This window comes from Ovis canadensis, chromosome X, assembly GCF_042477335.2.
Source record: "Ovis canadensis isolate MfBH-ARS-UI-01 breed Bighorn chromosome X, ARS-UI_OviCan_v2, whole genome shotgun sequence".
Classification (NCBI taxonomy): Eukaryota; Metazoa; Chordata; class Mammalia; order Artiodactyla; family Bovidae; genus Ovis; species Ovis canadensis.
Window position 1 is genome coordinate 21,477,431 of NC_091727.1, and position 13,717 is coordinate 21,491,147.

Sequence of the window (13,717 nt, forward strand, 5' to 3'; positions counted from 1 at the left end):
AGCATTCAGTAGCACATCTAAAAGAATTCCTGAAAAAGTTTGAGAATAATCATTTTTATTTTTCCTCCACATCATTTTCCCCAAGATTTTAAGAATTAATTTAACCAATTTTAATAAAAATTAAGTATGTATCAATTTATGTATATAACATCCAAAATCATTGGCAGAATTATTAAATACCTATTGTTAGTTATAGGGACTTCCCTGTAGCTCAGATGGTAAAGAATCTGCCTGCAATGCAGGAGACCTGGGTTCAATCCCTGGGTCAGGAAGATCCCCTGGAGAAGGAAATGGCAATCTACTCCAGTATTCTTGCCTGGAGAATCCCATGGACGGAGGAGCCTGGTGGGCTACAGACCATGGGGTCACAAAGAGTCAGACACGGCGAAGCAACTAACACACATTGTAAATTGCAAGGAAAACTGTGCTTAAATTTCACAATTAGATATAAACCATATGGACTTATATTTTATACTAGAAGGCGGAAACTTAGTCTTCATAAGTTATAAGTGGGAATTTGGAAGAATGTCAGAGTTTTCCCATAACCCAACAGGTGATATTCCTGTGCTATGGCACTGTAAATAGGACCTTGAAGAGTGAATTTACTAAGACTTATTTCCCTGTAGGATATTAACTTGTGTTGGTCCTTTACCCACCATTCTTGCCTGTTTCCTATTTCCCTTCTCTGGCTTATTTTCTTCCTAGACAGAAAGATGTGTGCATACACACAATCCAATAAGCAGATGTATCACTGAAGGATAAGAAAAAGTATTTCCAGGCAGATGATCGTTTCATATTAGTTATAGACCAAAGATTTCTATCTTCAGGGCATGAAGCTGTTATAATTTAAAGAATTTCTGGGAACATCTTACTGTAAAAATTAAAATCAGTATCGATGGGTTTTGTTTGAGGAAGATACTGTTTGTGGGCTAAAATTAATAAAAATGAGAGTAAGTTGTTCAGAGCAGCACAAGATTTTTTTCTACTTTTAAAAATGAGAAACTGTTATTTGTAAGCTTAGTTATGAAAATAAAAAGGAGCAAAAATAACATGCAAAAAATAAAAAGAAAGTCACACTTAAATCCACTCCTAGAAATACCTGCTAATAAAGCAATTGGGTATATATCTTCCCAGGTTTTTCTCCCACGTGTGGATACATATGCATAGTGTCATATGCACAGCCATATATTTAAAAAAATCAAAATAGCTGATATTATGCATGCTGCTCTGTCAGCTGCTTTAACAAATGATGTATTCCTCATAGATGTGGATTATGTCAGTAGACATCTTTCCTTATTATAAATAACACTATAATAAATACCCAAGTTTGCACATCTTTATGGCCTTATCTAAATGTATCCTTAGGATAAATTTCCAGAAGTGAAATCACTGTGTTGAAAGAGTATTCACGGTTTCATTTTTGTTGCAAATAGCAGAATGGTCCTTTAGAAAGTTGTTTCTAGGTCTTCATATATTTTCTTGCTGCTTTAAATGGCAACTTTTCTCAATCATCTGTTTTTTTGTGGTATAGAGTAGGGGTCAGCAAACTGTGGCCCGTGGGCCAAATCCATGCCACTGCCTGTTTTTGTAAATAAAGTTTTATTGAAAGACAGCCACACCCAGCCATTTATGCATTATCAATGGCTGCTTTTGCACCACACCGTCAGAACTGAGTGGTTGCTGAAGAGACCATATGACCCGGAAAGCCCATATGACAGGCAAAGCTTAAAATATTTACTCTCTGACCTTCAGGGAAGAAGTTTGCCAATTCCTGATGCCTATTGTAAAGCTTTGCTATAACTATATTGGATCTAATTATAACTATTTTATTAACTCATAGCTTTTTGGGGATTTTTTTGAAAGGTAATCAAGAAATTAAGAAATAATTACAATTTTTTGTCTCTTCCTTTCCTTTTACTATAATTGACTAGAGTCTCAGAATAATGTTGAATTACGGCAATGATAATGGGTATAATATTCTTAGCTTGGGTTGTAATGCCTCTAGCATTTACCCCCAATGTACTTTTTCTTTGTTTCTAGTATTTTTTTATTGTGTTCTGTTATTCCTAGTTCGCAAAAAGTGTTGCTCAAGAAAAATCTCTTCAGTGTTTATCAAGAGATTCACATGGAGTATCTCATTTAACTTCTCTAGATTTCCACATGCTGAATTAACCTTAGAATCTTAAAATAAATCCTGCATATGGATGGTTTATTATTTTCTTTTAAGCTATTGCTAGAAGTGAATTGTTTCTTATATTTGTGTCTGTATTTATGATTCATGTTGGTCCATGGATTTTTGTGTGCTCGGTTTGTCAAATTCTATTATTAAGATTGTGTTGGTCTTGTGAAACAAAATGGGAGGCTCCCCATGTATTTCTATCCTCTGGGAAGGACACAGACAAGTAAACCTCTAGTTTGACATGCACTGTAAAGGATAAATTACGAAATCAGTCATAGGGCTCTTGCTTCAAGTGCCAAGAAGGAGAGCAAATTGTGGAGTAGGTTCTCTTTTTAAATTAGTATCATCTTATGCCAGATGTATGTGCTTGAAATATAAAATATGGATTCTTTGAACTTTTAAATTCTGAGGTAATTCAGACTTAAAAGTTGAAAGAATAGTATGAGGAATGCCTATATACTCTCTACCCAGATTTCCTGATTGTTACTGTTTTGCTGTATTTTTATCATATTATTCTTTCATTCTCTCTATAAATGTAGGGATATTATCTCATTCTCTGTCTATATCTTTATACCTATAGATAAAATATGTAAATATATAGATGATACCATACACAGATTTATAGATATATATCTTTCTGAACTCTGCAAATATGTTGCAGATAATTAGATTTTTTAAAGGAAGAACTTTATTTTTGGCTGTGCTGAGTCTTCATTGCTGTGTGGACTTTTGTCTAGTTGTGGCCAGTGGGAGTTGTTCTCTAGCTGTGGGCAGGCTTCTCATTGCGGTGGCTTCTCCTGTGGCAGAGCACTAGCTCTAGGGCACTCAGGCTTCCGTAGTTGTGGCACATGGGCTCAGTAGTTGCAGCTCATGGCTTCTAGAACACAGGCTCAATAGTTGTGGTACCCGGGCTTAGTTACATTGCAGCATGTGGGATCTTCCCAAATCAGGGATTGAACCAGCGTCTCCTGCATTGGCAGGCAGATTCTTTACTACTGAGCCACCAGGGAAGCCCAGATATTCTTCAAGCTTATAAATAGAACTTTTCAGATACCAGATGTGCTGGCAATCTTATTTTTTAAACACTAAATATTCTTTATTTATTTAGCATGCAAGTTGTTTATTTTGGGAAGTGATCCCAGGAAATACAGGTGGGGGACTGGGAAGAGTGAAAGATGGAAGGGAAGAAAAGCCAATCCAAGAATTAAACACTTGGTCTTTAAATTCTAACTATTAATATATATTTATTCTATATCTATCTATGTATCTGTGTATCTCTCAGTCAGTCTCCTCATCCATCTAACCACCCAGGTGAGACAAACTCATTGTAGATCAGCTGTAAATGACTAGCGAGAGGAAACATACTTCAGATCCTAATACCCAGTGATAAGTTTTTAAATGCAAATATACATATACAATTATATATATATATAAAAGGATCATATATTCTATTTTTATAATGTTATTTTTATGTGACATGTTAACATCTTTTCAGGTCAGTATAAATAGCTCTATACCATTATTTGCCATGACTATTTTGTATGGATATACTGAAATTTGTTTCATCAATTCATGTGTTGCCATTTAGATGGTTTCCAGATTTTATCTTCATGATAAGCCTCTCAGAGCCTGAGTGTTAATGCCATAGAGTTGGATTTGAATCCTTTCATTTCTCCTTTGTGTTACTTTTGGTCAGTTAACTCACCTAGCTCAGCTTTTTTGTCTTTCAGATGGAGATAAGAATACCCATTTCATAGGATTTGTGAGGACTAAAGGGGATGACCTAAATAAATTACCCAGTCTAGTTCCTGGCATATTGCAGGCCCTCAATATTTGTCCTTTGCTCTTCCATTTTGTCTCAAAGATAGTTCTGAGGCTCATGAAGTAGTGTCTATCAAATGCTTTAAGTTTTATTCTGGTCTTATCCTCTGTAAATATCATGTGCTTTCAAAAATATTAAATACTGTCTAGATATTTTTCCTCACCCTTGATAAAAAGAATATCCAAAAATAAAACCCGATGAGACCAATCAAAAGAATACCATTTTCTTATGACTGACAGAAAACACACAGAAATGGCTGTCCAATTTGTGAAATAAAATGGGTTTGACACACCTGGCTGATGAAAAATTGCCCTCTATTGAAGTCAGCAACCTGGCTTCATGAATTTTTTTCTTTAAATGGCATATAAGACTCAGATTTCTACTTGGAAAATAAAATTATTTCTTGTTCTAAGAATTAGGATTTGTTTTTTTAAAAGGTCTGGATATAGTTATGCATTTGAATGTCTTAAAATTTCCTTCCTACAAAGCCTCCCAAATTTTCATGTGACTATGAAATTGACACAGCATGCATTGCTTATGAACAAACAGATGAAAATTTTGCAAATGAGCACTTATGAAACATAAAGCAATGAGTGAGCTAGAACACTTGTGTCAAACAGAAGACAGATGACTTAGGCTGGGGCCAGCTCATCTCTATTATGGAATAGCGATCTTGGCCAATATTTTATAAAGAAATGCAGTATATTATTATGTTCAAGCACAGACACAGCACTAGCAGAACAATAAGATGAAGTGGGGCCTATGCATTAATAGGGAGAGAAAGATGACTGTGATTCATAGATTGGTTATTTATTTATAAATACCTGCTGGCTGAGATTTAAAGGATTCTCATAATTAAATAACCCCCCTATAATCTTGTTTTTCCTGTTAGTGATCCTAGCCAGATCATCTTTTGTAGATACTAAAAAGCTGAAAACTTACAGTTCAGCTCCTGTAAAGTCATTTGATAATTAGAAAGTTCAGATCATTGAAGACATAGTTAATTGTGTCATTTTCTTCATGCCATGACATAGTATCATGATGTGCCAAATTGACCTTGATGTCATTAAGCTCTTTGAAACAAATGATGTCAGACTAGAAAAACCAAAATGGGGACATGACGGGGAAGTGCTAATGAGCAGCCAGTCACTGTGGTGTGCTTTTTATTCCCGGTGAAAACTCAGCTCATATAAGTCTCATTGAATCTGCTATGTAGACCAGGTGTGCCCACTCAGAGCAGATTCCTGTTTTTTCTGACTATTCTGCCTCTTTTTCGTGGGGCTACCCAGGAAGCAACAACTTGCCAAGTTATATATACGCTGTTATGAGTCCTGTGTGCACAGAGAGATGCTGCGTAAAGATCTAGGCCTGTGTCAAAGACTTAGCATGTGAAATGAAATTATTTTACCTGCAGTTTTTTGTTGGTGTGGTTTCCATTTTTCATAATTGCAATACCTCATTTGAGCATGGGTGGGGTGGGAGTGTGGGTTCGTGTAGTGTGAGGAAGGGGAAAGAAGTTGTGAAATTTTAAAAAGTTTAGCAATTTCCTGTTAGGAGACATTTATTTCAAATACTGAAATTAATTTCTTCCTGAAGACTCTGAAAACGTATATTTACCTCTAGGGCATGACCTCTTTCTAAATAGCTTAAGGAAGTAAAGAGGCCTTGAGAATGGCCACCGTGTGTAGGAGCCTGTGTTCTGGTAGTTTTGACAGTCAGCACTTTGGATTTTCTTCCTGTGTATCCATTTCCACCCCAAGTGCATATCCTTGTCTTTTTGACTCCTACCTGTTCCAAGCTTTTTAAGATCTATTTTTTCCCCTGTGGCTTTAATGTAGCTTTTCTTTTGTAGTGGTTAATGTTGCAAATAAGTTGGTTAATGTTGCAAGTAATGTTGCAAATAAGAACTACATCTATTTATAACATTTATTCTGAGTTGTATGCTCTTTTATTTGGGGGAAATGTGCTCACTTCAAATAGATTGAAATAGACAGCATTTTGATTATATTAATTAATCTGTAAACACAGGACTATTTTCTGAGCTTTTACTTTTTTCCTGGCACCAATTGTTTTTAGTCACAAGTAACAGAAACATCAACTCAGACTGGCCTAAACAATAAAGACAATTTGTTGGCTCATGTAACCAAAATATCTAGTAATCATGTGGACTTCAGGTAAGGGTTGATCTAGCAACTGAAACTAAGGATCACATTTCTTTCTTTGTTTCTACTCTGGCATCCGTTATCTCATACTTTCTAAGTCTGCTTGGCTTAGATCGTTGCTAGTAGCAATCAGAATTTAGACTTCCTCATTTGCATCCAGCAAGAGATACTGTGTTAGGCATAGGAGGATGTAGATGTTAATGAGCCGCCCCAAGACTACTGTGTAAAAATTAAAAATCTGTACATCACAAAATATTTCAGTAGATACTATAATCAAGATTCTAGAGGGTATTTTCTGGTTGTCCAGTGGGTAGGACTTGGCACTTTCACTGCCAGGGCCTGGGTTTGCTCTCTGTTCAGGGAACTAAGATCCCATAAGCCATGCAGCACGGCCAAAAGTAATAATAAAAGATTCTAGAGCTACACTGTTCAGTATGGTAGCTACTAGCCACATGTGGCTTTTGAGCACTTGAAATATGGCTAGCTGGAACTGAGATGTGCTGTAAGTGTAAAGTATACACCAAATTTCAGAGATTTCATTTAGAAAACATGTAAAAATATCTCACCAATAAATTGATGATTTATTTAATAAGTTACATATAGAAATATTTTTAGATACATTGGGTTAAATAAAATATATTATTAAACATCTCACCTTTTTTGTTTTACTTATTCAAATATGGCAACAAGGAAATTGACAATTATATATTTGGCTCGGATAATATTTCTATCAGACAGTGCTGCTCTAGAGTCCTGAATCGGCCATTAGAAAGGTGAGCTATCTGTGAATAAATTCAAATTTATTTCACTGATAGAGAAGGATCAAAGAACACCTTTAGTATAAATAGTTCTCTATTCCCATCTGCAGTCCCCCTCTATCCTGTTACTCTGTAGGTGTCCTCTATGGTTTGTATAACCATCTAAAATTATCTTGTTTGTATACATACTTATTTGTTTTTCTCATGTATGTTTGCCCACCTGTGTAAAAGAGTCAGGTGATCAGGAAAGAAGCATCATGGGGATGAAAACAATAGGTTAGGATATATGTGTTTCCCCAGCTTTATTGCTGGACCTTGGTCATGACCTCAAACCCTGAAAAGTCTTGATAATTTAATTGGTCAGACAACACACTCAATGGTGTATATGAGTTTTAAGTCTCTCCTGTAGGGAAAGAGAAGAGGAAAGGGGAATTAGTGAAAGGAAAGGTGTCATCTTAGGTTGCTCTCGGTCTTCTTTGGATTCCACTGTTTTTGTTGTTGTTAGTTAGACCCATTTCCATTCTCTCTTGTCTTTTCCTCATCCCTAGGGGATCTTCAGTTTGGACTCATGTCACCTCAAGAGAGCTGTTGATACAATTCAGGGACTTGAATAGGAAAACAAAAATAGCATCTTTATTTGCACTAATCTCTGATGGAACTTTAGCATTTTCTTTAATTATGACTGTAGTTTACAAACTCCAGTTTGTAAGCTGTGACTTGCTTACCAATGGGAATCATCATTTTTAAAAATCTTAATACAGATGTTATAGCTATCTTGAAATAGCATCTACCTACCTCACCACTTCAAAATCATAGTGGTGGCTAGACTCCATGTGAGATCTTATTTAATGAATTAATGAAGTAGTGCATCTATCATGATTTTAAACAGTAAAACAACTGTTTTGTTAACTGTGTTTTGAAATAACTGGGTTCCATTATAAACCCATGTTTCTTATGTTCTTGTAGACATTATTTTGAGAATGGCCCATAGATTTTAAGAGTTTGCCCAGGAGATGTATGGCACGAAAAAGATTAAGAACCCCTGCCTATGTAAAGATTGTTGGGGCATGCCTCAAAAAGGTATAGTTTTATTTTACTTTAGCTTTACAATACGTCCTAATTCAGGTGTTTTGAGTGGAGATGGCTTATTACATGGCCCCATGGGTCCATTCATACCCAAATATTTGAACAATTTGCTGTCTAAAATCCCTGGGTGATGAACACATTACCGACAGTTAATAGGTGTTTATAAGGATATTAGATGAAACCAGAGATACGTGTTTGGAGTTTGTGCCAATGCCAAGCCTTGAAGTGATTAAGTGCAAGCTTTTATGGGCTTACCTATGCCACAGAACAAATGTATTTATAGATGAAATTACTGTCTATTGCCAAATACCTATTATGAAAGCAGAGAGTTAAAAGGTCAATGCCCAATTAGAGATGATACAGCTTTTGCCATAATATAGTTGAAAATATTTCTAAACAGTGCAAATGATTGGAAGTAGTAATACACAAAGTAGTGTCTTCATTCATAAGTACATATTATATGGTTTATGAAAGAGCTTGCTTGTCATCTGATCTTAAAGATGGGGACTCTTGTTTGAATTTGGAATGGCAGGGGATGGAACGGGGCTATAAATCTGGAGGTGCTGGAGTGAACTTGGCTCTGTTGGAAGGCATGAGCAGGGCTGTTGCTGAGAGATGACAGGAGTGAGGTGGGTAGCTGAAGGATGTCAGAATCCATTTTGAGATTTTTGACTGGGGGCAAGGAAGCTGAGGTTTTGGAAATGTGGAATGACAGCCTAGAAATGCTCTACATGAAAAAAAAGAAGTAGAAAAACAGATGAGGGGGCATGTTGGTAGTATAAACATTGCAACACATAATGAAAAGTTTCCTGCTAGTTAGCTTGAATGTTGTAGGAAGATAAAAAACATTTTACTTTAGAAGATTGTCAACTAAATTTGGGCTCCTTTGACTAAATATAAGTTTTTGAGCATGACTGATGACACAGGATATTCACATCCTGAGAAAGACATATATACACCTGCAATGATTCTTCCCAACCTGCCCACACCCTTTTTGGCATGGTTGGTGTGTGTAATGTATTTTACTTTGTAGTTGTTCAGAAGGGTTGCGTATTTTTGAAAAGCCATTTCCTGACAGATGACTGAAAAGGGAAGAGAAGTCCTAAATTTTGGTGGCAACTATTCCAAGCCTACCCACATGAGCTTTGGTGGTAATGATTCCTGAAGCTCCTTCAAGTCCCCACGTGTTCCTGCTGTTGGTTGCCAGAAGGAGGAATAAAAATGGAGCTGAGAAAAATGGGATTTGGGCAGGAATGTCTAAGAGTCATCCAGATTTCATAGCAGAACCAGATGACTCAGATTTCCTGGGTCTTCAATATCTAGAGAAATGGAACAATCACTTACCTTTATTCTACTCCTAATTGGTCAGTGGGAAAACTCAGTCATTAGAAAAATAAAAAAGTTGGTTGTGCACAAATGCATGGCCAAGTGGAGTTGAACATTTCATCCTCCCATTTCCTAACTCTTTGATTAGATGATTTCAGCTGAGCTCTCATCCTCAATTCTGAGAACTTTTCAACTGCAGCTTGAAGGTGTGGCTGAATTGAGCATCTTTACAATGTGGAAAAATCCCCATTTCTCCCCTGTTTTACTACTACTGTGGGTATTTTGACTCATCTCTGTGAAGTGAGCCTTTAGCAGATCCCCTCACCTCCCAAATTCATAAGAATATATCACACAGAGAAAAGCCTGACAGTCTAGGCACTTTATAGAGGTGACCTTATTTAATAATACACTTGCTACCTTTTTTGAAGTCTCTAAACTGAACTCCTCACAAGCCTGTAAGATGGAAGGTTTATCTGCTTTTTGGGCATGAGGAAATAGAAGTAGCCAAGCAGTAAAGTCAATCACCAGTCCAAGATCACACAGCTAAGAGGCGATGGAAGAAGGATTAGAATTCAGATGTTTGACCCTTAGCACCTGGTAAAACCCCTGAAAACCAGGGAGGAGGTATTATCCCATTTTACAGTTGTGGAAGTTGAGACTTAGAGTGGTTATGTAAGTCTCTCATATTCACACAGCTAGTGACCTATAAGGCATCTTCCAGAATAGTGATGTCGAAAAGAAATGTAACCTGAGTCATAGATGCAACTCATGTAATTTTACATTTTCTAATAGCTGCATTAAAGTAGAAAGGAATTGGATGAAATTATTATTTTTTTTTTATCTAATGCAACATATCCAGAATACTGTCATTTCATGGAATCAGTATAAAAAACTTACGCGTGAGACATTTTACATTTTTTTCTTGCCTACTAAGTCCTTGAAATGCAGGACATGTCTTAAACTTGCAACATGTCACCTTGTCGACGGGTCATATTTCAGGCATTCAACAGCACCTTGCAACTATCCCCTTCTGAATTGGACGGGGCAGTTCTAGTCAAATGCTTCTCAACCGCAGCTGTACACTGGAGTCATTTGGGAGCTTAATAGACACAATGCCTGGGTCCCATCCTCAGAGGTTCTGATGTAACTGGTCTGATGTGCACCCTGCATTTCCACTCTTGAAGCTATTTAATACTCTGCTTCTGCAGGCAGTTCTAACATGCAGCCAAGTTTGAGAACCTAGTCAAGGGTGATCTCTACACTAACTGAGTAGTGAACTGTAGCCACTGTCTATTGGAGAAGGTTCTGTGAGTTTTCTGAAATGAGAGCCATTCAAAATAACCCCTCCAGCAGTATGCTAGTGCACACTAAAGAACGTCAGGCAATGCCCTAACTAATTTATTAATTTCTCTCAACTTATATTTCCCCACATTTTGACCAAGTCTTGGAATAATGTAAGAAAAGAGATTTCTCTTTTCCCCCTTGATCTACACCCTGGTCTGGATATGTGACCAGTGTGAGTAAAGTAAGACATAAGTTTGATTATTTTAATTGAGGTCAAAGGTGTTTGTGTCAGTCTGGAATTCGTGAGCTGCAGAGAAGGGGAAGATAGGGTTTGAAAGCTGCAGGTCGTTGCCAGAATGAAACATGTCTAGTGGGGACCGCGTGGGAAGTGCTGGGTGAGGAAGGGAGGCAATTGTGGCTCTGGTTGAGGTCTGCCAGCTGCACAGCCCACGGGGTGGCGGGACGCCCACGAAGCTGCTCTTGCCAGAGACCTCACGCCTGCCTTCCCAGTCAGCCAAACTTGTATTTTTGCCCTTGAGACCTAGATGTGAAACCCAATATTCGGGAATTAAAATGTCTCATCTCACTCAGAAATTCACTTGCCCTTAAAATGCTTTTGCAGTCATTTGGAATAGTTTTTCTTTTGCCTTCTTTTATTTAAATAGAAACACAGCTTGAATATTCTAGACACATTTATTATTTCCCAGGAGGAAAAATACTGGGTCTTCTGTAGTGGTAATGCTATAGTGACATACAGTTTTGTTGGTTATATTTATTTGACTTAAAATTAAGCAAGAGAAGACACAAACACTGCTGGGTCTTTCATAGCATCAACAAAAATAATACCACATTTCATCGAATCAAAAAGACTGCCAGCTGAAAGATGCACCTTTATTTCATGTATGCTGAGTAAGACTAAGCTATTATACAATGATTTCTTAGGATTGGGGATTTTTATGTTCATCAAAAGTTCTTTTAGGCTTAGACATTAATTTTTATCACATATTTGTCTTTTACATTAATTAAAAAGGAAAATGCAAGCAAAAGAGATGGGGTAAGTTATTCCTAAAACTTCTTCATGGTCTTTTTGATTTCAAACCATCAGTACTTTTATATTCTCACAAAACATTGTCCTTTTTCCATCAATAACAGCAGTGATTCAGCATTTCTTTAAAATGTGCTCTCAATCATCTCAGGGATTTTCCTCCAAGGCTGTCTTTTTGGATACACAGTAAATTTTACTTTCATAGCCAAACTCCAGTGAAATCTTTCTGAAGATGCGTTAAGTGACAATTTCCTAGTCAGGCAACCGACCAACTCATTTGTGGTGTTGATGATAAGAACTGCTAGATCAAGGTCATATGCGGGCAGGCAATGGCGTCTACTTCGTGACTGTGTCTGGCTGACAGTTTTAAGATGGATTCCAATTTCAGAAATGTTCAAATGTTAAAAAAAAAATGTGCTTCTTAGCTTTCATGAAATATGGTGTGTAAATTGTTTTTCTAATAATCAAGATTTCCCAGCCGCTTGTCATATCCACCTTGTTTATGTACGTTTGAACAGTTTCAGCAAGATTTGCCTGCTGTTCCCTCCTCAGCACACCTAGTCTCTAATGAACAAAGATGTATAAGCAAAACTCCCCCACTTCCTTCTTCTCCAGTTTGCAGCTACAAAGCTCTACTTTGATACCAATCTTCTCAACCTTGAATGTGTATGTGGATCATGTGGGAATCTTGTTAAAAGGCAGATTCTGTTTCAGTAAATCTGAGAAGGGCCATGAGAGTATGTATTTCTGGCAAGTTCTCAGGTGATGCCCACATTGCTGTTTCAGGGACCACATGTTGAGCAGTCCGGCTTTGCTACGTCTAAGAACACGTTATGGCATTAAAGAAATTCAGTACCTCTCCAGGGTGCATGGGTGTTTTATTTTTCCTTCATTTATATTATTATTTTGATGAAAGCCTCTTTATTGCAAATGTCATTGTATTGAGTAAGAACAAAGATTTCTTAGGATGAAAAGAAAACGAATTTTGTATGTCCTCTCTTATGGTACAGGGAGAGATATTTCTTCCCCTTAATTTGTTTTATGAAGGATTTGCTCATTTTGTTTTCCTTTGCTTTTCTCCTCGAAAAACTTGGGCAGCTTGAGTTTATTAGGAAATCTGCATGTAATTGCAGATTAATAACCTACCCATTAATACCACATTAGTTCATTGTGATTAATAGCATCTGTGTGAATACTTAATGAATTAGTAATGACAGACTATTTGCTTTAATGTCAAGAGAACATTCCATGTAAAAAGGCACTACCCATAACAGGAAAATTAATTAGAGACTGGTTGGATAATAACTTGTCACAAATAAGATCTGTTTGTTTGGAAAGCCTCATTGCTATTGATATTTGCACAGTGAGAGATACTTTTAAAAACATGCCTGGGCCTTTTTAGTTTATAAAATGAGAGGAGAATTTTATTTTCAACAACAATTAAGATGAGTATGGGAACTATGTGGGTATGAGAGAGATACCCACACTCACATATGTGCTAGTACACTCATGAGTTTGGCTGTGTCACTAACCAGAGCCTTCTCATAGTGACCTTTTCAACTGAGTTTCAAATTGAACTGTTTCTCCTACCTGGTATCTATTCTGCATTCATCAGTTCACTTCCCCAAGGCCCAAACTTTTCTTGTTACTAATTTTATTCCTTCAGCAAATCATTTGTTTTCTCTATGGTCCTCATTCTAATTCTGTGATGTTGCCATCATTGTTTATTTCTGTCTTTGCCCTACATCCGAGGAAGCGAAGGTCAAGAAAATTATGTGACTTGCCCAAACCAATCCAGCCATATAATTTGTCCCCCACAGATTACGGGTCTAACATTTCAAATGTCTCCAGTTTTAACCCAAGCGGAAAGAGCTGCATGAGCAGAGGCTCTGTCCAGCTGGTGCCTTTGAGGAAACTCAAGAAGCTTGGTGTGATTGGAGCTCAGAGTTGGAAGGGAAAGGGGACATAAGACAAAACTGAAGAGAGGAGGGACCACAGCATGTAGGCCTTGTAGGACATTTAAAGGTTTTAGCTTCTATCCTCGGGCAGTGGGAA

General features: G+C 37.1%; 1 protein-coding gene across 4 annotated transcripts in view; it reads left to right on the plus strand.

Moving 5' to 3' along the window:
- The window catches only part of PHEX (phosphate regulating endopeptidase X-linked), a 209,309-nt gene that overhangs the window by 14,784 nt on the left and 180,808 nt on the right, over nt 1-13,717 (plus strand). The gene's annotated exons all lie outside the window — the stretch shown is intronic.